The sequence below is a fragment of the Camelus ferus genome, chromosome 10 (genome assembly GCF_009834535.1).
Source record: "Camelus ferus isolate YT-003-E chromosome 10, BCGSAC_Cfer_1.0, whole genome shotgun sequence".
Classification (NCBI taxonomy): Eukaryota; Metazoa; Chordata; class Mammalia; order Artiodactyla; family Camelidae; genus Camelus; species Camelus ferus.
In genome coordinates this window covers 11,181,263-11,208,613 of record NC_045705.1, presented here as the reverse complement: position 1 = coordinate 11,208,613, position 27,351 = coordinate 11,181,263, and the positions used below count along the sequence as shown (strand labels likewise).

At 35.2% G+C, this 27,351-nt stretch overlaps 1 long non-coding RNA gene across 1 annotated transcript; it reads right to left on the bottom strand.

Annotated features, from left to right (window-relative positions):
• Positions 1 to 753: 753 nt before the first annotated feature.
• On the bottom strand, positions 754 to 22,763 carry LOC116666324. Its single transcript, XR_004323111.1, has 3 exons — positions 22,753 to 22,763; positions 18,637 to 18,643; positions 754 to 835 (listed from the first exon to the last, which is right to left on the bottom strand). It is a non-coding gene; the product is annotated as an uncharacterized LOC116666324 (long non-coding RNA).
• Between the last annotated feature and the right edge of the window lie 4,588 nt (positions 22,764 to 27,351).

Here is a 27,351-nt window from a genome sequence, read left to right as displayed (position 1 = left end):
TAGGTCCTACTGTATAGCACAAAGAACTATATCCAACACCTTGTAATGGCCTATAATGAAAAAGCATAAATGAATCACTATGCTGTACACCAGGAATTAACACAGCATTGTAAATTGACTATACTTCAATAAAAAAAAAATAATAATACTTCATCTAGGATATGTCCTAGTGAATCTCTATTTTTACCCTATGACTGTGTTATTGACTGTGAAGAATACATAAATGCATGAGATAAAGTTTACATTATCAAAATCTGCATCTGGAGATAAAAGAAAAATGTATTTGCCTGGCTGGGGAAAAAAGAAAAAAAAAGCTAAAGAATCTAAGCTAATGTAGAATTATGCAGAGCAAACTGCAATTTTGCCACATTATAAAATTTGATTTAATTCCTCCACTGATCTTGAATTCATGTTTTCATTTCCCTATGAAATATAGTAATCTTAATTTTTGATGTTTAATTTGAGTACTGAGTGGAAAATACATACATGATTTTCAGTATTCGAAAACAATTTGATTGATGCTTTCAGTTGTTAGGTATTTTATCATAGTTAAAGACTTTAGAGGTTTTCTTTCACTGTTTAAGACCTTTCAAAACAATTTGATGATCTACTAATTAATACTTTTTTATGCTGGTCTCTACAGAACCTTAAGGCTTTGATATAAATCCCTTAATATTTTAAAATGTTATTATTTGGCTTAAAAAATCAATAGCATTTATCAGAGATCTATCACATTTTAAAAATATTCATTTGCATCACGATATTTCCTTATTGAGATTCAAATACTTGAATAAATAGATTAAGATGTTCTGTACTCTTCATTCTTATCCGTCTTCTCTTAATTCTTCTGGAGAGAAATGAAATACAACATTGAAACACCCTTTATTCCCTAACACAATGATAGAAAGCCAACATCTAATCTACAATGTGCTAGTATGCAGTTTTTGGAAAGGTGGTTGATTTATCTAACCCTCAGTTTCTTCATCCATAAAATGGTAAGAATTATGGCTATTTTATAAGTTGCTGTACTACATGAGTAATACACGCGAAGTGCTTTGCATCCTGTTTGGCAAACAGTAATAACTACCCAGCACATGTCAGCTTTTTAATTTATTATGATGATGATGATAATTATTTTTAGTTGGTTTCTCTATTATGAGTACTTTGTTGGTAGTTTGGAGTAAAACATGTCATGCCATGCTCAAATACCTAGGGTTTAAAATAAAGCAGAAAGAATAAATGATTTATAAAGTATAGTAATAAAGAAGTAGCATGAACATGGAATTACACATCACATTGCCTTTGTTTCTGCTGGATAAGTAGCAATCATGTGCCCTCTGCTAGGGTAGAATTACTGCCAACTAAATTACAGCTGGCAGGGAGCTGCAGCTGCATTCGTCCACATCGCAGGGAAGATGCCAAGTGCCGATGAAAGAAAGAGACCTACCGAGGCTAACAATCCCAAGACTTTTCTTTCTACTTTAAATCCCATTCCTGCCTATATTTAACTTCTTTTAACGTGGCAGTGTTCCTTTATTTTATATATATATACACACACACACACACACACACATATATAATACATGCCTTTATTTGACATTAATCCCCCAAATTAAAGTTTTTCCTACTTTAGAAATGGTGCCACTGTGAGGAAAGAAAAGTACTTATTTTAACTCATTGAAACAGAGTAGTAATTGGTTAATACACAAGCCTCCCTGAGTACCTTTGGACACTCATACACATATGCTGTGGGAAACATCAAGTAATTGTATTGATATCACTAAAAATCAAGGTTTTAGGGTGTTTAAAAGGAGACAAACTGAAAATTGATGACATCAAATAGAAACTGTAAACTTGACTTTGAAATGAAAATATCAGTAGTACTCAAGTTGTATTTTTATCTTATAAAAAATTATACATTTTGGGGCTCTGTTCACTGAAAAGGCTTAGAAATGATGAACAATCCAATGGCAATAATATCTCCAGATTATAGATTGTGCTCTTTATTATTTCCAATTAAAAGGAATTAGAACTCTGTGGAGAAATGTCTTACTTCCAACTCTCTGATAGGAAGTCTACCTCATAAGTGTGGATTCATTTTGTCATGCCAGAAAAAAATGGAAGTTATCTATGTTTTGTGTGAAAATGACTCAAAAGCCAAACTGAAGAAACTGTCATTGGTTCAAGACAGAACAATATGAGCATCAAAAGTGTTTAAAACCCTAAGTTCATAATGATTCAAGCAAACAAATAAACAAACATAAACCTCATTGATCACCTTTAGAGGACACTTAGAATCAGTAAAAGGAACGATTCAAACATTCAGCTGTACCTCCGCATAACCAAAAGTTGCTGACAGGAAGGATCTTTTTATAGAAGTATTCTAGCCAAAAATGGAGAAGAAATCTGAATTTTCAGATTAATGGATCTGGTAGATATAATTAATGACTAATAAAATTACAAAAAGAGAGAACAAGATGTTGGCTATCACCTGTTGGTGATAAATCACACCATCTGTGAAATAACCTAGCCCCAAAAGAGCAAAAACTCAATCTGTATACATCAGTTTACAGGATTTGTAAAAATGGGCTTCAGTCAAAAAAAGAAAAGGGAAAGAAAAATTAAAAGAGAGAGAGAGAGCAAAAGAGAAAATTATAAGTTTAGAGCAAGAGACTTAAAAGGCTTACCAATAAATTGCAATGTGTATATTTTCTTGGATCCTTATTCAAAAAAAACTTTAAAAACAAATCATAAATTGTTTAGACAAATGTAAACACTAACCATGTTTTGATGATTTTATCGTTAATTTTGTGGTATTGATAATTTCATGATATTGTAGTTAAAATTTAAGGAGTCCTTATGTTTTAGAGATACATGTTGAAGTATTTACAGACAGATAATGAGATATCTGGAGTTTGCATCAAGGGAGTTCATAGAGTGTGTGTTGAACAAGCTTGGCTGTGTGTTCAAATAACTGAAGTTGGATGATGACTAAATCAGATCCACTGTTGTGTTCTTCAACATTTGCACGTATGTAGAAGTTCAAAACATAAACACGAAATATCAGCTTTATATTTGACATATATTTTCTCCCCAAACACAGATGTAAAATATGAGATAATTCTTGGCCACTTTACTTTCAAAATTATCCCAAATCACTCCACTTCTGCCAATCGCTACCAGTGCTACCAGACCAAACTTCCATCACCTCTTTCTGGCCTTCCCCTCGCCTCCCTGCTTTCTCTCTTGCCCCTTGACAGTCTGTTCTCAATCCAGGAATCTAAAAATGTAAGGCAGGTCAGGCAGCCTGTTGCTCAAAACTCCTTAAGAGGATTTTTTTAAAATCATATTTGGAATAAACTTTTAAACAGAGCCTTCAGTGATCCTGCCCCAGACTATCTCTCCCACCTCATTTCTTACCACTCTTTTCACACTGTGCTTCAGCCACGTTCTGATTCCCAAACCTCTGCAGGCTTTGTGTTTGCTCTTGACCCTGGAACTCTCTTCATCTCACTGTTGGTGTGACTTGCCTCGTTGTGTCATTCAGTTCTTAGTTCAAAGACTACGTTCTCAAAGATGACTGCCCGCCTGCCTGATCTAAAAAAATACTGCCTCACACTCTCCAGCCACTTAACACGCTTCATTTTTTTGTATCGCACATTATTGCCATCTGTTTGTTTCTGAGCAGGGTCTCTCTTTGTTTACCCCGAGACTGTCACCTGACACACAGGGAATGCTCAACAAATGCCTGGTGAATAAGTGAATAAATGGGGGACTTTTAACTGATGAATAGCCCATTGATAGAATTTGCTTAAGTCCCTGTTGTGTATCACCTAAGCAGAGTGTTTGATATTTCACAAAAACATCTCATTTGATCTACATATAAACTGTGAGCTAGGCACTACAATACTTTTTATAGATAAAAATATTGAGGCCCATGGTGTTGAAAGACACACTCACATAGTTAAAAAAAAAAAACAAAACAGCACAACACGCACTCAAACCTAGATCTTTTAGTTCCAAAACATTTGCTCTTTTTGCTATATCTTTTTACCACATAAAAAGCACATCAGGTAGGTGCAGGCTTTCTGAAATAAATATATCAACCCTCTGTTATTACAAATACTAACACCAAGCTTTCTGATCAAAAGGAACAAGTGGGTCTGGCTTTACCCCCATTAGATATTTGTCTGTTTATTCACCACCATTGAAGTATTCTTTTAAAGCTGGTCTCTTTGGGGACTGCAAATCTCTGTTTGATATGTCCTTTCTATAAACCCACAAAAGAAACCAGCATTTACCTGATCCGAAATAATGGAAGTGCACAAAAATCAATAATGGGAAAAGAACAGCTACCCTCAGATTATGTTTTTCAGCAACAACAGCAGTGAAGAGGAAAAAGACATGGCTCACTAAGATGCTACTACTTTGTACTGACCTGATATTATTAGAATTTGCTCTCTGGGTAAAATTGACCTATTTCAGCATTAACTTGCTGTAAAGATGTAACCAAGGTTCACATATGCCTGTCTTTGATCTTCTAAGATCTATAGGAGCCAGACACAGAAATTTGGTGTCCTGGGTTCTGGTCCTAGATAGATTTTCTTGTACTTTCTGAGGAATGGTGTTGCAAAGCCTATTTTGCTATACAATATTACAAGAATACAATTAAATAAAGGGCCAAGATAAAGTTCAGAGAATGAAAAAGGCCTGAGAATGAAAGAGAGCACAGATTTGGAAAAGAGGAGGAAAGTATAATATTTAATTAGTAATTACATGCCTTGATGATTTTTTTTTTATAATTTCCTTCCAGATAGTCATATGCTTATCCCCACACTTTATGCAAGGAACAATGAAAAATGGATAATTTCATCATAGAACTAGAATTTTCATTGTCTCCAAAATCATTTATTCATTACAGATAATCTGTCTATGATTGTGGATGAATCTTTATATTACCCAATTGTAACGATTAAAAAACGACACCACGGCTTTCGTTTTCATTCTGAAGACGATGTTTTTGTACAGCGTGAGTCCTCCTATAGGCAGATGCTAAGACAGAATGAGTCACACTGCAAGCGACATAGGAGGAGATGCCCTTGAAGGATAAGTGGGAGATGGAACAGGATGAGGTATGAAAGGAGAGAGAGAGGAAGGAGGACTGACTGGGGAAGAAGAGCCTCCACCTGCAGTGCAGCTCTGGAAAGTCTCAGCCAGGCCCATGAGGAGTCCTCAGGCAAAGCATGCAGGTCAGAGAGGTCCTTGCACCAGCCCCCTTCCCATGTTCAGTTCCTCAGGAGCAGTGGGGAGCTTGGGGGGCAGGGGACCTCGCTGTGAACACTGTTACAGGTCCGAAGGCACAGTTACTGGACACTGTTAGCCAGCTGTGTTCCTTATAGCAGGTTCTCTTCAAAGGAATCTGAGTGGCGTGACTCTAGGGCCACCAGAAGCCTCAATGAACATGTTAATATCCAAGTTCTAAAAGTGACAATGACACCTAATATATAGAGTTTTGTCTTCAGTTCACTATTCTCCACATTCTGCATTATTTTGTTCATAGTGATGATTTGAAATATGATGAAGAGGTAGGTCAGACCACAGAGGCAGGTCTGGGTTACAAGTTTGGCAGGAATGACCAATCCGACCAGATTTAAACCTGCTTTAAGTTCTGTTTTACCGTTTCCTCAGCATACAAAGAGTATAAGTAATGTATACAAGAAAAAGGGATCAAAAAATAAAAATAGATAGATTCCTCATTTTCTTCATTCCTTAGATCCAGAGTATTGAAGAAGTTCAATGATTTTAACCACTAACATGGTCAGATGAGACCAACCTTGTGAGCTTGCTGCCCTTAGGTCATTAGGCTAGTGCAAGGGTCATGTTAACACACATATAAAGAAGCTCTTATTCTTTTATATCATGTACTCCTGCCCTCTATTACTTACTGCTTGATTAGGCTTACAGAATGCCCAGTCCTGGCCGATCAAAGATTGTGACACCCACATTTGTTCTTCTAGGTCTCCCTTACATGTGCAGACTTCTGAACTATCTATCTACAGTATATATCCCCATATCCAGGCTTTTCACATCAAACTGAACTCATCATCTTCCCCCACAATTTTTTTCCTCCTATATTATGTCTCAGTGGCACCATTGTCCATGCAGTCAGGCAAGCTGTATACATTAATTTTAGTTTTTTAAAAATAAGATAACTCTATCAGTATACCAGAAGAATGCTGAGGGTATCATGAATCAAGAAGGCATTTGATTCTTTTTTCTTTCTATTTTTGTGGTCTGCATGGAGAATTGCATGTTGCATGATAATAGGTATATGAGTGAATATCCAGAGTTTTAAGAAAATATTTGCTAATTCAATATAAAACAGACAAACAACCCAATCAGAAAATGGATCAAAGATCTAAATAGACACTTCTCCAAAGAAAACACACAGATGGCCAACAGGCACAATGAAAGATGCTCAACATCACTAATTATTCTAGAAATGCAAATCAAAACTATAATAAGGCATCACTTCACATTAGTCAGATGGCCATCATTAAAAAGTCCACAAATGATAGATGTTGGAGAAAGTGTAAAGAAAAAGGAATTCTCCTCACTGTTGGTGAGGATATAAATTGGTGCAGCCCCTATGGAGAACAGTAAGGAGGTTCCTTAAAAAACTAAAAATAGAAAAAAATAGACTTACTAATATGATCCAGCAATCCCACTCCTGGGCATGTATTAGGAGAAAACTATAATTCAAAAGGATACATGCATCCCAATCTTCATAGAAACACTATTTACAACAGCCAAGACACAGAAGAAAATGTCCATTGGCAGATAATTGGATAAAAAAGTTGTGAAATACATATGCAATGAAATATTAACCATAAAAAAGAATAAAATAATGCCATTTTCAGCAACATGGATGGACCTGGAGATTGTCATACTAAGTGAAGTAAGCCAGAAAGAGAAAGAAAAAATGCCATATGATATCACTTATATGTGGAATCTTAAAAAATGACACAAATGAACTTATTTACAAAACAGACTCATAGACACAGAAAACAAACTTACGGTTACCCGGGGGGTGGGGAAGGGGGAGGGAGGGATAAATTAGGAGTTTGGGATTTGCAGATACACACTACTATATATAAGATAGAGAAATAAGTTTTCACTGTATAGCACAGGGAACTATATTCAATATCTTATAATAGCCTATAATGAAAAAGAATATGAAAAGGAATATATATATATATATATATATATATAACTGAATCACTATGCTATACACCAGAAATTAACACATTGTAAACTGACTATACCTCAATATAAATAAGTAAATAAATACATACATATGTACATACATACTATATTTTTAGGCTTTATCTGTAAAAATATGTTCAGATTTGATGTACTACATTAATTGTTTTGTTTTAGCTAAGAGTCAGTCCTGTTGGATTCAGATCACAATTCCTGACCTGCACTCTCTGGGCAATTAATCCAATACTATTTTCATCTATAAAGCCTTTGCAGTGCCATTATGATTTTCACTGCTTATGCACCTCTTAGGTGTCATCCTGAAACATGGGCAGCTTTTCACTGTATGTCAAATCTCAAAGCCTTTGCTGGCCTTCTTCTCATTCACAACAAGCAGGTGCAGCTTTGTGGGATTCCCAGGACTTCATACAGTGATTGAAAGAATTCCTTCTCAGGATGCCTCTTCTCCATGGCCCACTCTTGACTTTCTAGTTTTCAGAGTTCCTCCTTAGTGTTGCCTCTAGAAAGCCAGTGATTTATCCTCCCCGTATTGCCTCATAGTAACCATAGCTGTTTCCATCTTGTAGCAAAGCACCAAGGGGGGGAGACTGGAGGACCATTCACAACTGCCACGATCTCTGATCAGTGTAGGATAGGGAGAGACAATAAGACTTTGCCCTGCTGGGGCAGTTTCCCATGTGCCAGAGAGGAAGGGATGTTGCCCCATTAAAAAAAATCAATATGCTGTTTTCACAAGGTAGGTTGAAAGAAGGTATATAACTACGCACATAACAACAGTGCAGTTGGGAGTTAAGCTATAGATTTGTGGTAAAGTCCTAAAGGAAACGTTCTATATAGAGACACTGAAGTGGGGACTTCTTACTGGGGAAAAGAATTTCCTTGCCTGGAATGAGAGAATGAGGGCCTTAAGCCACGAAGAAGAAAATCAGGCACACGATTTTTCAAAGAATATTTAGTGTTGAATTTATCATCATAACGAGGAACTTTTTAAAATATGTACTTATTTATTTCTTAATAGAGGTACTGGGGATTAAACCCAGGACCTTGTGTATGCTAAGCATGCATTCTACCACTGAGCTACACCCTTCCCTCTAAAGAGGAAAATTTTGAATGGAGTGAAAGCTACCTTCAAATTGTGAGAGTGATAAATACATTATTTGTAGACTCAGTGAAATGTTTCAAAGCTTTTATTTCTTAGTAAAAATGAGACCAGCGCTCGTGAGACACAGTAAAAGAATTCCATTGCCTTTTAAGACAGAGTTTTAGAAAAACTTGAAATTTTGTGAGAAATTAGGCAGCATTGTAAAATGATAATTTCCTTATTTTGAACGTTTCAAGAAGATAGTCCAGCAGAAGCTGGACGACCACCTGACAGGAATTACGTGAAAGGGACCCCTGCTCTGGGAGTAAGACATCAACAGACAGTAAAATCTCTTTCAGCTCTGAGAGGCTAGAATGATTAAACTATCAGAACAAAACCATCTGCAAGGAGATAAAATTCAGAACAAAAGTAGTAGCTCAAAAACATGTAAAACGTTGAATAAAGAAACCTTAAAGAACAGTATTCCTTGATTTTCAAACTTCAGATTAATAGTATAAGTGAAAATTTTCCCACCTAATCCCTTAAATAAAATACAGGTAGTATTGTCTCTTACAAGCCAATGAAGTTCCATTTGGTTTATGAATAATAAATAATAGAGCACCTAGCAGGCTAAATTTATGTTAAGAAGATAGTTTCCATAATACACAGATAAATGTATTGATGATTAATTAGCTTAAAGACTTATTTAACATTGCTGATTGTGTGATATGTGAATTAATAGAAGCTTATGCCACAATTTTTAATATATGACTAATATTTTTAAAAGCATACTCATTAGCCACTTCTTTTTTTACTTGAATTGCAAATAAATAATAATGAGTAATTTGATTTCATTATCTATGCAAACTGTCCTAATTTCTTAAAATTCAAGACTCTTCAATAAATGCCAGTGAATCTACTTAGTCTTCGCATTCCCATTAATTTCTAAGATATCCCCCCAGAATGCACTTATTTGCAGTCTTGCAGTCTTCCTTCTACCAAGACTTACTGGCCACCTAATATATGCCAGATACTTCAATAGGCATTGGAATATAAAATTAAGGATATAGTCACTCTCCTTAAGAAATCGACAGCCTAGAATAGGTAGATACACAAGTAAAAGTGCAGTAGTCATAATGATAATTATTTTGGCTTCCTAATGTGTGGATTACACTGTGCTGAAATATTTTAATGTACTTTTTAAATTTGAGGTCACAACACTACAAGGTAGAACTTGCTTATCTAAACCAATTAAAAATTACAGGGGTCCGACAGTAGTACTACAATCCTTATCATCTGCAGTGAGTGCTGTATAAAAATTACTAGTGAGCACAATGAAGGGGTGTGTGGCAAATTCACCGTCCACCATTTTGGGGGCATGTCATTCTTCATGGAAAAGACAGGGAGGTTGGGACACTTAGAAACCTGAGTTTTCTGCTCTACCATAAAACTGGGATTCTGTACAAAATTTAGTTTCCACAAACCAAATGTTCTTAAACAAGTCTGAAAAAGAACTGGATCATTTGCGGAGAGAGGGAAGAGGCAGAAAATTTCTACTTTGATGATGTACATCAGCAGAAAACGTGTAGTTCTAACACTAACAGCTTCTCCATAAAGTACTTAGCTTTCTAATCTGGCAGCCACCCAGTTACAGCAGACACGGCTTGTCCTGGAGCCAGCAGCCACAGGGGTAGTTTCCTGGATCTGCAAATCACGGTAGAGGCAGCAGCTCCCTTGACTTTGCTCTGTGCCCTGGTTCTGGAAGTTTTCCTAAAGCTTGGCTGGGAGTCCTTTTCTTCATCCTTCCTGAAAATACTGTAATCTCTTCCTAACAATACTGTGAGCGGTTCATAAATTCCTTTCTGCTGAAACTAGAGTGTTTCTACTATCCTATAACTAAAGGTTCTGGTTAACACTGAGCACTCAACCCAGTCTGACGACAAGGGAATAGATATAAAGAAGGGACCCTGGAAAAGGTGACTTCTGTGGTGAACCTTGGAGAGAGAATCCAAGAAAAGAGGTCATTCCTGTACTACTAGAGTGTGAAAATGTGCAGATGAATCAGAAGACACATCCAGGGCACTACACGCAGTGGAATATTCTCTATTGACAAGGTATTGCCTTGAAGTTTTATTTTTGACACGGTATTCCTCCTTAAAATAGATGCAAAATATCTTCACCATTTAATTAAAGCTTTCTCAGTTGTGCTGGCATCAAAAGACTCAACAATAGAATCTGATCAATGTAATTATAGCTTGTCTGCTGTATGATTAAGGACATGTCTATTTGACAAAAGCATCTCTGAAGTCACGAAATTTCAGGTCAAAATGTTTTTTTTCTTCTGCTATGAATTCCATTATATACTATGCAGATCATCAATAAAATCAATGATTTGCCCAAATAGATGGCCTTTTATTGGTCAACATGTTTAGACACATGTTCAAATGTATCCAGTTTTGTTCTCTCTCTTTTAACCATGATTCCTTCCCAAGTTTTGCTCTCAGAGTTCAACAGTTTATTTCCCTATTCAATTAACTTCCCTAACCTCTGTGCCTTATAAAGCCAAATAACAGAAGCCCCTAACAGCCCCACTCTTTTCCACACTGTGGAACACGTAGTCCAAAGGGTTAAATAATTTGCTCAGTTCACGTAGAGTCAAAACCAGCATGGTCTGCATGCTCCAGAGACCTGACCTTAACTACTAAGTTACATGGTCACATTAATATCCAGGAGAAAAAAACAGGAAGATAACTGAAGATCCCTACAAAGAAGAAGCATTAAGAATGTACGTATTAGTAGCTAATCTGAATCAAACTACTTATTCCGCTCTGAAAATATGTTCAACCAAGGACATAGTGTTCCTAAAACAAGATGTATCTGACCATTAGACCCAGCACTACTAGCAAATACAATAACATGAATCTTTACATGGATTTTCTTATTAAATATAGTTTTATGATTTAAATGTGAAACAGAATGGAAGGATGTGCCAAAGGAAAGAAAAGCAATTGTTAACGGGGAGGAAAACTGGTTAATAGCAACAGAATCTTAGACTGATAGTAAGTCTTAAAAGCGTTTGAAAATATAAAATGGTTGCTTTTTATTCATCACTATTTTTTTTTTAATTCCAGAAGCATTTTGTTTCGTTTTGGTTTTTTGTAACTTGTTATCACCTCAAATTCAGTGAACACTGAGTCATTTTATGATAGCTTAAAAGTGGGGGTAATAATGCATTTTAGTGCAGCTTTTGGAATTATTTTTTAACTACTTTTTTATTGTTCTGCAGTGAATGTAATAAGGCAAAACTCTTCTATTTTCAGAAGAAAATAACATGTGAATATAGTAAATCTTTTTAAAGATATCACTAAGAAAATTTAAGTGTTTTGGAGTAATTTGAGAAAAAGAGCCTTGTTCTTCCATAAGGTATCCTTGGGAGTTACTATCAAAGTAGAAGTTATCACAAAGGCAAGACTTTGCTCGTTCTCCTCACAGCCAAAAGACGGAAATTCTGTTCTGTCAGATTTCAGGTTGTTATTGGGTTGGATTTACAGGTGGGTGTGGTCCTGTGAGGACCTGCATTGATGCACTACCTGTGGTTTTGATTTCCTACCTCTCCATAGCAAACTTAAACAGATCTGAAAATTAGACCTCTCTCTGGCCAGCTCCTTCACTCCACAGAGCAGCATCAAAAGCTGAGACAAAGTCACTAATTTCTGTATCCCTTAAGCAAGTGCTGTAAACACATCAGAATAGTACTTAGCAAAGAAGGAAATTCTTCTTCATATAATATATTTAAAGTATGACTATTAAAACCAATATAAATATAAATTTGCTTGTCTTTGATCTGTATGTTTGTGTTACTAAAAATGAGAATGGCTTAGAAAATATGTTTTGAAGGTTTACATCTTAAAATAAGAATTAAAGATAAAAAAACACAAATTTTTTTCTATATAGCACAGTGAACTACATTCACTATCTTGTAATAACCTTTAATGAAAAAGAATATGAAAATGAATGTATGTATGTGTAGGCATGACTGGGACATTGTGCTGTACACCAGAAATTAACACAACATTGTAACCGAATATACTTCAATAAAAAAAGGAAAAAAAAAAGAATTAAAATGCAAGAGTAATTCTGCTTGTGTTACTCTGAGCGAACAAATTCATGAAAAATAAAATCACACCTGCAAGTTCATGACTGCTTGATCTAGAGGAAAGTTACAACCTTCCCTACTCATGGGCTGCTTGCTGTGAAGCTAGTCACGCTCTGAAACTCTAGCCACACATCAAATCACATTAGGCTGAACTGTCATTTAGATTATTCCCTGTACCAGATTACCTCACCCACTTGTGAAGATACCGTTTCTGTATTATTTTACATAAACGATACACAATGCGTTTTGTGTGGCTGGTCAAAGAAAATTCTGATAGCTCCCACATTGCAGATTAAAAGAATTGACAGCTCTTGATCTCATAGAGAAAACTGTGAGTTATCATTCCCATTTTGTCTTAAATTACAATATTTTTGAACCTTATGTGCAGTGTTACCCTTTGTTCACACGGGCAGCTTTCCATAGATGTTCATAATTGTTTTCCTGAAAGAAATAAATAAATAACTCTACTTTGGTTTAACGGTGCCCTGCGTCGTTTATAAGACAGTGCTATGAACTCAAAAGGACTCTTCTCATCTTATACATACGTAGTAAGCTGTTTAACAAGACAATGAAATCCAGTGGTTTAGGGTAAAGGTATGGGCAGTGTTCAAACACTATTTTGTGCAAACTCTATTTTGTGCAAACTCTATTTTGTAGGATCAATTCCTTCTCCTAAATATTGGAAACTGTGCTTTCCTAATGTTTTGTTTTTTTATCCCCTAAGGTGCTAATCACATTATATGCTGTTAAGGAATAGAAATATTATAGGTGGTTTCCAACCGGAGGGAGTTGGAGGAGACTTTAGTAAATTATGTCAGAACAATATATTTAATTCCGTACGAAAATCCCCCAGGGGATAGCACAGTGTGGGAGAAAAATATATTCCATTATTTATACACGAAAGTAAATCAAATACATAAAGGAAACATAAACATACAGGGGTATTTTTAAAACAAACAAAAAAATAGATTTAGAGGTAAAAGATAGCAATCATTCTTACCACTTCTAGAGATTCTTACCTAGCAGTGAGTCTGGAATACAGTCAAAACTTAAGATTTCCCACCAGCTATCACCCTATCTTCTGTCATGTTGATAATCAACACCATGAAAAGTGTCAAGAAATCTCCAGCGAAGTTAAATCTCTAATGCACACTCTGAGACCTATTAAATGATTTTTTACTTAATAGAGATGGTATGTAATGTTTTTCCTCTGGTGCATCATGCACTGGCCAACAAGAATGACCAAGCAAATGCCTCTCTTCTCACAGTCCAAGAAAGTATCCCAGAGTAGAACAACACTGAAACAATAGTGACATCTAGCAGCAAACATAGTCAGTATGATCTATCTCACATACGCCTCTTTCAAATGCATCACAATATAATTAATTCAAGGCACCTAGCCTTTATTCAAGGTGACAAGTACAATAATTATTTATCAAATGCCCCTTTAAGTAAATGTCTTTTATAAAGTAACCAAACACAAATCATATTTGATTTCTGCCTCCCAAACTACACCTCGTTTTCAGTATTCAAATGAGGGCCACGATTGGCTTTGATTTTAAGACGCATTTTTACAACAGGTGCTGTTGTATTATTGAATCTATAAGCATTGCAGATTAGCTTTCACATGATGCATCTTAAAAAATAAAAGCTACCTCTCTGCTAGCATATTTGACTTGCTGCTTCTAAGGTGTAATTTATTTCACTCACATGGCTTGGAAATAAACAAATTTGATATCTACTTTAGAGAAATAGGATGTAATGGGAAGCACAAAATTAAAGTTAAGATAATTTTAAATAGAAAAATCATTTCTTGACTATTAATTGACAGATATTTAAAGCTATCTAAGAATTTTATTCTGCAGCGTAAGTGGAGCAAGACTGTCTCATTCTTTTCTTTAAATAGAACTAGAGTTTGAGCCATATGACTTGCCTACAGACTGGACAGTTTACTTGGTTTTTATTTTGCTTAACCATAGATGTTCCTTCTGATTAGTGTAAGAATGTGATTCCAAGTTGCTTTAGTGAAGAAAAAAAAAGAAATCTGGAGAGAATCCCTGCACTTGTGCCACTCTCCACTGTTAAGATCCCAATGTCGACAACTTAATGTTGTAGAAAATCAGACCTGGCTGACACTGGAGTTTATATATTACATTAAAATATTTTCCAATTATCCCTGTTACTCCTGCCCACTGAGGAAAAAAAAAATAGTTTTTCCTGTGTGGCAGCAAACATTAAACTTTCTGTTTATCAATACTCCATAAAGATAATAAAATATATTTTATTCTGCAAAAACTCACCAAAATATGATGGATGAACTGCCAATGCAAAGGAAAGAAAAGGAAGGTATGAGCAAGCCAAACTATAAAATTATGTCTTGCTCTTTTAAAAAATGCTATTTGAGAAGTCTGGGCAAAATTAAAAGAAAGTCTCTCCCTTGCAGACAGTATGTTACTATATGTAGAAAACCCTAAAGGCTCCACCAAAAAACTATTAGAAAAAATGAATTCAGTAAAGTTTCAGGATACAAAATGAATATACACAAAGTTGTTGCATTTCTATACACTAATAATGAATCATCAGAAAGAGAAATTAAGAAAACAATCCCATTTTCAATTGCATCAAAAAGAATAAAAATACCTCGGGATAAATTTAATCAAGGAGGTGAAAGACTTGCACTCTGAAACTAAAAGATATTCATGAAAGAAACTGATGATGGCACAAATAAATAGGACCTCTTGTGCATGGACTGGAACAATTACTATTGTTAAAATGCTCGTACTACCCAAAGTAACACAAAATTCAATAAAATCCCTATCAAACTACTCATGGCATTTTTCATCTAACTAGAACAAGTAATTCTAAAATTTGTATGGAAACACTGAAGACCCTGAATAGTCAAAACAATCTTGAGAAAGAACAAACTGGAGGCATCACACTTCCTGATTTCAAACTATAATACAAAGTTACAGTCATCAAAATAATTTGGTGCTGGCACACAAACAGGCATATAGATCAATGGAAAAGAATAAACAGAATAGAGAGCCCAGAAATAAACCTACGCACACATGGTCAATTTACCTACAACAAAGGGGCAAGAATATACAATGGGGAAAAGACAACCTCTTCAATGAATGCAATACATATATGAATACATAGCAAAAGAATAAAACTGGACTACTATCTTGCATCAGACAAAAAACTCAAAATAAAGACTTGAACATAAGACCTGAAACCATAAAACTCTTACAAGTAAACATGGGCAGTCCACTCTTTTACATTGGTTTTAGCAATATTTTTCTGGATCCGTTTCCTCAGGCAAGGGCAGCAAAAGCAAAAATAAACAATTGGGACTACGTCAAACCAGAAAGCTTTTGCACAATAAAGAAAACTATCAACAAATCAAAAAGCCAACGTACTGAATAGGAGAAGATATTTGCAAATGATGTACTCAAAAGGGGTTAATATCCAAACTATATAAAGAACTCCTACAACTCAACATCAAAAAAAAAAATATTAAAATATGGGCAAAGGACTTGAATAGACATTTTTCTGAAGAAGACATACAGATAGCCAACAGATACAGGAAAAAGTCTAAAGAGTAAAAAATTTTCAAAAGACTTTAAGACTCAAATAACAAGCACTGGCTAACATGTGGAGAAGGGCAACACTCATGCACTGTTGGTGGGAATATAAATTGATGCAGCCACTATGGAAAACAGTATGAAGGTTCCGCAAAAAGTTGAAAATACAACTACCATATGACCCTGCATTCCAAGTCTAGCTATTTATCTAAAGAAAATGAAAATGCTAACTCGAAAAGGTATCTGTAACCCGACACTCATTATTGCATCACTATTTAAAATAGTTAAGGCATGGAAACTACCGAAGTGTCCATTGATGGGTGAGTAGATAAAGGAAATGTGTGTATACATATATAATATACACCACGTTTATTATAATATATATGTATCATATATAATATGCTTAAATAATTATTATATATTATAATTACATATTATATTACATATAATTATATATTATACCATATACCATATCATATATTATATAATTATTATAACTTAAATAATTATTATCATTGTAATTATTTACTATATTATATATTTATATATTTAATATATTAATATATGTTTTATATATTATAATTATATAATATATAAATTATAATAGTATAATTTACATATTATATATAATACATATATACATTTGAATATCATTCCAGCATATGAAATAATAAAATCATGCCATTTGTGACAACATGGATGGACCTAGGGGGTATTATGGTAAGTGAAATAAGTCAGACAGAGAAAGACAAACATTGGATAATTTCACTTACATGTGGAATCTAAAAAAACAAAACAAACGATCAAACAAAATAAAACAGAAGCCACCAACGCATAGATATGAAGAACAAACTGGTGGTTGCCAGAAAGTTAAGAGGGTGGGGAGATGGGCAAAATTAGGAAAGAGGGTTAAGTACAAACTTCCACTTACAGAATAAATAAGTCACAGGGATGTAATGTATAGCATAGGGAATATAATTAATAATATTGTTACAACTTTGTATGGTGACAGATGTAGTTAGACTTATCGTGGCGAACATTTTGTAATGTATAGAAATACCAAACAACTATGTAGTACATCTGAAATTAACATAATATTGTAAGTCAATTATAGTTTAATGAAAAATACGTAAAATAAATAAAAAGCATTTTTTTAAAAAGCAAGTCTACCCCTCTCTCCATTGTTTTATTAATTGAAAAGTAGCAAAACCATGTGAAGTTTCATAGTGGTGTGGTTTTAATTTTCATGAATTTGGCAAATGCTGAGAAGCTATTTCATTGGAGAGGAAAAGCTTATTTCAAGTCAGCTGAGAAGAAAAGAAGGAAATGAGACCTGAGACGGATTCCAGGCTCCACAAGCAGCTCTTAAAGACATACACCATCTGAAGAACAAGGCTGAATGTCTTTCCAGCGAGACCAGTTCTTTTCCTTGATCTGTTAGCACAGATCTTCAAAACTAGTCTGCACAGATAAGAAAAATGACTACACCCTCGGGAAAAAAAACAAACAAATCAGCATTTGAAAGGAAATGGAGGGGACCAAAGACAAGCGAGAGAAAACAAGCAGACAAACACATAGTAAATAAGCCCTATGACCAAAAAAAGAAAAAAAAGGTGGAAGAAGTGCATGACACTGAGGAAGAGCAGGATAAAATCCTCTAGACTTAGTAACAGTGATTATTGATTAATAGCTAACATTTTGGTACCTTATTATGGGCTAGAAACTCTTCTGTGAACTTTTACAAACTTTTTTTTTTTTTTTACAATTTACATTTACAAACTCATTTTCTCTCTATCACAACCCTATTAGCTAGATGCTATTATTAAGTCTATTTCACAGATCAGACAGCCGAGATACAGGGAAGTCAAGAAAGTGACATAAATATATTCAGCTATTAGGTTGTGAAGTTAAGATTCATACCCAAGCAGTGCTACACTATTAACCACTGGACTAGAGTACATCTCAAATCCATCAGTTATTTTCGTGCGCCAGGCACTGATATAAGCAGGTACACCTGTTTACCTCACAATACTATGAGGGAGGCATATATCTCTATCTTACAGGTGAGAAACAGGCTTAGAGAAGAAAGCCCCAAAGCCTGGTGGCTTAACACAATTGCAGTGTTTTCTTCATACTGCATTCATAAAGTAAAAACAATGTTATTTCATGATTCTTTGCTTCTGATAAAGAACTATCATTAAAGAACTGAAATCCATCTCTGTATTTCCTGTCACCATCAAACAAAAAATGTATTATTAAAAAGAGATCCTAGTGTGGAGATTCCTCAAAAGACTAGGAATAGACTTACCATATGACCCAGGAATCCCACTCCTGGGCTTGTATCCAGAAGGAACCCTACTTCAGGATGACACCTGCACCCCAATGTTCATAGCAGCACTATTTACAATAGCCAAAACATGGAAACAGTCTAAATGTCCATCAACAGGTGACTGGATAAAGAAGATGTGGTATATTTACACAATGGAATACTACTCAGCCATAAAAACTGACAACATAATGCCATTTGCAGCAACATGGATGCTCCTGGAGAATGTCATTCTAAGTGAAATAAGCCAGAAAGAGAAAGAAAAATACCATATGAGATCGCTCATATGTGGAATCTAAAAAACAAAAACAAAAACAAACAAACAAACAAAAACAAAGCATAAATACAGGACAGAAATAGACTCACAGACAGAGAATACAGACTTGTGGTTGCCAGGGGGGTGGAGGGTGGGAAGGGATAGACTGGGATTTCAAAATTGTAGAATAGATAAACAAGATTACACTGTATAGCACAGGGAAATATACACAAAATGTTATGATAACTCAGAGAGAAAAAAATGTGACAATGAGTGTGTATATGTCCATGAATGACTGAAAAATTGTGCTGAACACTGGAGTTTGACACAACATTGTAAAATGATTATAAATCAATAAAAAATGTTAAAAAAAAAAAAAAAGAGATCCTGTAACTAATGGAGGGAAGACAGATTTCAGAGCCTGATCTCAGCTTGCCCATGTCCTGGCTGTGTACTCCTGGGAGAGTTTGCTAACATTGTCGAGAATCAGTTTCCTTAAGAAAATGGAAAGGATTGATACCTTTCTCATAGTATTGCAGAAACTATTCAAGATCAATTATAAAATATGTTTATCCTATAGAGAGTGCCCAGTAAATGGAAGCCAGTTTGAATTTTTAATTATTTTATTTATCTGTGCTTTTATTCTAAGGATGGCTATAATTTATAGGAGATCCTCAAAGAAATTTTAAAAGTTTCCAGGAAGAGTATGAAAGCCTGAGACAGACTGGCTGGCTGGTTTTCTAGACAGATATTCATCCAGTAGAAATGTTACCCTTTAATAAGCTATTTTGAAAGGCAAGGGCTCTACATAGGGAAAAAATACATAGAATATCCACCATCAGCATTATATAAATAACAATAAAACTGGACCTTCTGTCATAGCCGAAGAAAAGGTTTTAAGTATTTTTCCATGGTTTCACAACGTTGCTCAGTGCATCAGGGTCTTTCTTCTGTTGAAGTGTCTGGTGGCTGGAACTGTCTGCTCTAAAAATTTCACGAGCTCTACTCTTGAATATGCTATTTGGCAGTTTTTCTTTTGCCCTCCAAGCACAACTGAATTATCTCTTCTGAAAATCACATCTCTGACTCTTAGGCATCAGTGAATGAGATGGAGATTTGGAATACAGTGGAAGCCCACTTGCCCGCAGGAATCATATTAAAGAAAACCCTCCGCTGGCAAGAATCCATTTAAGCTGTTTCTCCCAAAGGAAGGGGTACAAGGCCCATTGCCTAAGAAAATTAAAGTAAAATTGAGGAAAGGGTTGTAAGTTATTCTTCAGGGGATCATTCTGTAAAAGCAATGGCCTCCATAGGTATTGGCTTTTATGGGACAGTCTTGTTTTCCTGGAATTTTATATTTTTCAATTAAACCATTCTGTTAAATGCATAACTAAAGTGATTTTACTCCTACAATTTTTTAAGACTTTTAAGACAATTAGTTTATAATTTTAAAAAAATTACCTGGTCACATACTCTGATTTTAGGATCACAATATTGTCAATACATGTAAAAAACTAGCACCGTGATAGGATATTTTCCTATAGAGTTAGTCAATTTTCATCCTGATCAGAAAACAAAAAGGAAATTATGCTTATGACTAGTCTTTTCAGATAAGCCCAGTGAGAAAGGAGTTTAAAATACTTATTGTTTATGCTGCTTGGAAACTTAACATTTTCTTGCCTTTTAAAATTGTATATTTATGGTTGATAAAGTGACTTACAATTTCTTATTGTTGAATTGTCATAGACTGATAAACTGACTCAGAAAAAGAACTTCAAGTCTCAAATGCAGAAACTGAAATTAAGCTACTATGCAGAGGGGTTTTTCTATTTCGATTTCAGTATAGAAATATTCTTAAAAGCTTTAAATCGAGCCCCTTGAATACTATGTACTGCCAGAACCAGCTCAAAACCAGAATTTTCTTTACAAGTTGAGAAAATCTTAACAAGAACTCTTCTTCATTCTCTCTCTTTAGTTTCCAAACCCAACATAATTTGACTTTTTTTTTTTTACAGTCTTGATTAAAGAAAATTCGATAATGAGTTGAGCCATATATTTCTACTGTGGTAAAAACACTTGACATCTAAGATATACCCTTAGAATGAATTTTTAAGTGCACACTGCAGCATTGCCAACTGCAGATGCTGTGTTGTACAATCTCTAAAACACGTTCACTTTCATTACTGGAAACTTCACACGCATAGAACAACTCCTGGGCTCCCCTTCCTCCAGGCTCTGACAAACACTGTTCTACATTATGAGTTGGACGATTTTAGATGCCTCATGTAAATGGAATCATGTAGCATCTGCTCTTCTGTGACCAGCTCATTTCACTTAGTATAATATTTGCAAGATTCATTCATGTTGTCGCATATGGTAGACCTTCCTTCTTTCTTTAAGGCTGGTATAAAATCTAAAAGAATAAAGCGTTACTATAGTCAACAGGCAATGTGGGTAACCTCACATGGAATAGCAATGGGTGTTGTAACTAATCAGTGTCCTTAATTATATGCTGGTCATCTTGGAGTCTATGGAATAGCTACTGTTTCTAAATCATACAGTGAAAAGTATGAGGCTGGATTTTTTTTTTTTACAGTTTTTTTTTCTCCCCCATGGAAAGGCATAATTATCCAGTCATTCTTAGTGGAGCTTATTCTGATTGACAAATGTTACCATAAAACTCACTTAAATGGGCAGGTAGCAGTTACATCAGTAACATTATGTTTTGGTAGGAAAGTCTCATGGAGAAAAAGGGATTCCTCTCTTTCCTCAGCCAAAGAACTTATCCTCCAGCATTCTGGTAAGCTAAAAACACACACAAGGCAAATGCATCATCTTATCTGTAGACACTGTTTATGTATTTTTTTCTCCTTAAAAAAAGTTAAGGTGAACATGGGGCAAATTGAAAAATTGAGGCAAGTCCTCGACCCTTCAGATCATCTAGTACAGAGCTATCCCTCCAAGTTAGAACAAATCAAACCATCTCAGACAGAGAGGGCTCTGGGAAAAGTCCTCTGCTTCACTTACCAAACTATCTTAATGCTTCCTCTGTTGCTCCACAATCACATGGCATTTTCAACTGTAAAGAATTTCTGTTACAATGGATCAGCCAGGAGATTTCTTATACCATCTCTTCTTCATTATGAGGGGAAGGTGAGTTACAAGCAGGAAGGAGGGAGATGTGGACTCACCCATCCAGAGGGTCGTGAGGGTTGAATTCATGAGACAAAAAAGCAGAACAGTTGTACTGAATTAAAGACTAAAGGCATGAAAGGAAGAGTGAGACAGTGGGAAGAAAATAAACATGGGATTTGTATGACGGAAGCATTATGCTGTACACCAGAAACTGACACAGCATTGTAAACCGACTATACCTCAATTAAAAAAAAAAAAAGAAAAGAAAAGAAATAGTGGAATCAACAGATCTGGGTGTATACATGCATTCTGCCACCTACTAGCTGGGTGACCCTGTAAACACATTTTTCAAGTATCTGCTTCCCCCTCTGAAAAAATGTATCTAATAACACATGAAGGATGTTTTTGAGGACTAAATTTTAGCAGCACAGAATACAAAAATGAATATATGTACACATATGCATGACTGGGGCATTGTGCTGTACACCAGAAACTGACACATTGTAACTAACTGTACTTCAATTAAAAATAAATTAAATTAAATTAAAAAATAAAATTTAGCACCACATCACATATTATACAGCACAGACTACACACATGAAAAAAAGTTTATCTTTGCATTGTTCAACCTTTTTTGTTATAGAGATTCCAATGGTTTTAGAAGAAATTACAGCTTTTAGAACTATCTGTCTAACTATATTCCTAATTTCCAAACAACCACTTTTGTTTTGGACAATATGAGTATCTTCTTGCTTCAAGGAACTATTTCTTCTGCCTGGATCTAAACCACCACCATAATCCATTCATCCCCTCCTCCTGGTTAATTATTTTTATTTTTACTTTCTCAATGTAACTGTTACTTCTCAAGGATCATTTCCCTATTGACAGACCTCACTATCTAGATAAATTTAGCCCCTCTTTCACAGGTCTCACAATAAACTGAGTTTTATCCTCTCTGTTTATACTTTCTTCATACATTCATCCATATGTGCTGAGCATTTATTATAATTATAACTAATTCATGTATGTAATCTCTTGTTTTATGTCACCTCCCAAGCATTGCATGCACCTAGAGAAACAGTTTAGAATACTTTTTTATACGTTCACATCTAGAGTGCTGCTTGCTATAGGAGGGTCAATAAATACTTATTGTTTATGGACGTTGAATATTTTATATACACAACACAGAATTTTAAGATAATAAATCTTATTTTACATCATTTAACATCAATATTCTAGCCAATGTTTGATAATTAAAGGATCTATGGAAATAATCAAAAGCACAAAATTAGAATCATAATTTATTCCAAGTCAAGTCCTCAGAGATTAGACACACATTCTCAGGATGTTTATGACTAAGAAAAGCCCCTCTCTCATTCTCCTCCCTCCAATCTCTCTCTCTTTCATATACACATTACACACATATTTACAGAAAAGCATTAAGAGTATATACTTGGGGTAGATAATCATTGCAGCCTTCAGTTCTGTGCAAAATGTGCAGTTACAGACAGGAAAGCATCATCTAGAAGGCAACTAAAAATGGATGAGCTATACTGTAATTCTGAAGAGTTACTTATTAGAAACTCATTAGAAGAACCCATTTATTCTTAGACATTTTCTTAAGCCATTTTTATTACACTCAAGGTATTAAGACAAGCCCATAATAGCCTTGTAATTAGGATACTGTATCAGTCATTAAAATAGAAGAAAAGATTTACAAATAAGAAATATATAAGTTGAGACAATTAATGGACAACTTGAATGGAGTTGCTTTTTCTTCTTTCAGAAATGCTAAATTTTCTTAACAAAAAAGGACAAATAAAATACAGTGCTCTAAATATGTGTGACCATGAAAACAAGAAAAGCAGTCTTGTAACACTTGTACTATTAGCATAACAGGCGCCATTGCTTCTCTTTGACAACCTCTGCCAAGACGTGCCTACTCCCTTCCCTAGCTTTAAGGAACAATTTCCTCTAAGAAATACTAGTGCAGCATAACCCTTAAATAATTTTTTTATTGAAGTATAGTCGATTTACAAAGTTGTGTTAGTCTCTGGTGTACAGCATGGTGATTCAGTTATACACACACACATGTATCTTTTCCACATTCTTTTTCATTATATGTTATAGTTAGAATCTACAGAGAAATTAACACCTTGTCAATCTAGAACAATAATGACAACCATTCCTCATATGCATGTCTCCTAAAAAAAGAAGAAAAAGAAAAAAAGAAATGACAGGATTTAACATAGCATAAGAGAAATGAAAGTAACTCCATTTAGCATCTTTAAATTCTGCTTCATTTACTCCAGCACTCTTCTCACTTCTAATTAGAGATGATTATAAAACATCTTGGCCTTAGGCAAATAAGGCTAAATCTGATATTATTAAATGGCTTGTCTTCTACTCTGAAGGGAAACCCCAAACCCAAAATTGCTAAACCTGGTGAGGAAATTGGCAGACAGACTCGATAAGCACTTGCTTTGTGGGCAATCCATGGGATGGCTACTCAATGCTACATTACCTTTATAAAGAACATAGACATTCTAATACTTAAATTCCTAAGATTATTTGATACAAGTGCTATTAATATAAAAATCACTCTAATTTCTAGACAATGAACAGCTTTAGAATGTAGTTCAGTCCACTCAGAAGCTGATCTGCTTTAATTTTGTGGGTTTCTAGCATTTGGATTTGTGTTCAGGCTGTAAATACTCACTCATCTCCAACAATTCAACTTTGTTGTTTCACCTTCATTACCAGCTGGTGTTTTGTCCCTAAATCCCAGTGACAACTACAATAAGGTACAAGGTGGCTGACTGTTTTCAGGGTGAGATGGCATAGAAAAAATATTAGAAATTTTTTTAATTAAAATAAACCGATCTTTCTTGGTAACTCAAGAAGTGTGAGGAGCATCGTGGGGAATGTGAAGCATCCTAAAGGTTGCTAGTTATCCACCACAGCAGCTGATATGCTCTAAAGCTCAGCATTCAGGATGGCATTAAATTATTTAGAAGTAAGAATTAGGAGCATGTGCACAGTGGGCCAGAGGCACGAATTGTTAAAAGCAATGCTAATTATTAAACACTCTCTAGGGTAGCAATTAATATCAGAAGATCAATTTTACTTTAAATACAGAAAAAAATTCTTAGCAAACCACTACATAAATAAAACGACCATTAAAGTCCTCATTTTGAATGCTGTGGATTGGGTCATCCGATATGGTCTAGCGCACATTTTTCACAAAATATGAGAATGCTTCCGTCATACTGCAGAGAAAGGCTCCTCACCTTGTAAGATCCCACCCTTAGTGCATCACGGCTTTAACAGGATCCTTTGAAGCCACAATGGATTTAGGCTAATGAATCATTTAATACCTACGCCAGGCTCAATCACTTTCACACACAATCAGGTTTATAAAAGAAGCACTAGCCACCACAAACCGAATCTGTATTCAACAGAAAGCCTACATGCAAATTACATGCTAAGATAAGGATATACAGTGTGGAAGGACGGGATGAAGAGTAACTCTACAAGGAGAAACCCGGCAAACACTACCTCAGACAGGTGATCATCACCAACAGTGATGACTCACATTTATAATAAGCATCCTTGACATGATGCGATCAAAATGGCACTTTGACACTGTGGTGTTCCCCACCCCCCCCCAAACATATAACCCTTATATAGTCATAATAACGCATTTATAAACATCCAACAAGTCCCAAGTGGGAGACATTTTAAAAATGTCTGAATCACAATCCTCAAAACTGTCAAGGTCATGAAAACAAGGTAAACCTAAGAAACCAACACATCCAAGAGCAGCCTAAGGAGACATGATGAGCAAAGGTAATGTGGGATCCTGGTGGGATCCTGCAACGGAAGAAGGGCATTAGGTAAAAACTAAGAAAATCTGAACTCATGTATGGGCTTTAGTTAATATATAAACATTGGTTCGTTAATTATGATAAATTTACCACCATAATATATGATGCTGACAATAGGGAAAACTCGGCGCCGGATATATGAAAACTCTCTGTACTATCTTCACAACTTTTTTGTAACTCTAAAACTCTTCTAAACAATAAAGTCAACTTTTAAACATCATACAATGACCAAGAGTACAAACAGTAGGAAGGTGCTGGAGGCAAAACGGCACGTGGGGAAGGTGAATCTGAAAGGCTCCTGGCGCCTGACAGGGAGTGTTTTCTCTTCTTAATGGTGCTTAAGCAGGTTAATTTAGGCAGAGGATTCTTAATACCAGCAGAAGATAATTATTTGAGAATGTCCGGGTCCACATTACAGAAGAAACTACAGCGACTGGGTTCATAGGCTATGTAGGCTTATACATATATGAGTTAAAGAATAAACAGAGCTGACCCAGCTAATATGCAGAGCCATTGCATTACAATAGCAATACTTGGGATCTAACACCAAAATCTACTTAATTTTTATCTTCCACTCTCACTTAAGTTTATCTGTTTAGCGTAACTATTTCTTTCATTGACTCTAGATAAAAATTTTGGCGCCTCCATGCTTATCTTGTTCATCCTACGGAAGAAAACACACTATGGTCACTTCAAGCCACAGTTTCAATTATTACTTGTATTATACATACAATAAGTCAACGACACTTGGGCATACCTAAAAGTCTACTCCATTATGCTCTTTTGAATCCTTTTTCTTCAAATCTTCTTAGCATGCCTTTGGACTGGAGCTATAATACTTTGTTTTTCCCTCTCAGAGTGGTTAGTTGGATTCATAAAAAGCTGTCTCTGAAGAAAATTTACAAAAATTGTCACCAGATTTTCAGTACTGGATCGTTTTTTACACTCCATATGACTGAGTATTAAAGAACAGTAAATAGTAAAAAAAAAAAAAATTAAATATTTCCTTTGTAATTGCTGCATAATCTAGTGCTCTTTTGGAAGTAATACTAATTGCCCACTGATGCCTCAACCAAAACTTCCACATTAACATCTTGTTATGTTTGCATGTGTGCATTACTTTATAAATAACTTACAAAAATAAATCCTTGGTGGGTTCCAGAAGAAACTATAAGAACTTATCCACTAAAACAGTAGTTCTTGAAGTGTCATCCTGAGAGTAGTAGAAACAATATGACATGGGATTAGGGTTGCCAACTAAAATGCACACTACCTAATTAAATTTGAATTCAGATATACAGTGAATATTTTTAGTAAAAATGTGCTTTAAATACTTCATGAAACACAAAGTATTTAATTTTAACTGCATTTTTATTTGCTAAATCTAGTAACACTACTTGAGGATGTGTTAAGCAGGCAGATTCCTTCCTTATTCCCCAAACCTACTGAATCAGATATTCTAGGGCTGGGTTCCAGAACAGCTCTGATGCCCATTAAAGTTTGAGAAACACTGCTCCAGGGTATTATGAATCTCTTAGCCAGCAGTCTTGATGATGCTCCCAGTCTGGTCCTTCTTTCACAAGCTATCAGTAGACTCATTCTTGCCAAGCCTCTGCATTAGTCAGTCATAAAAGCTTTACGCTAG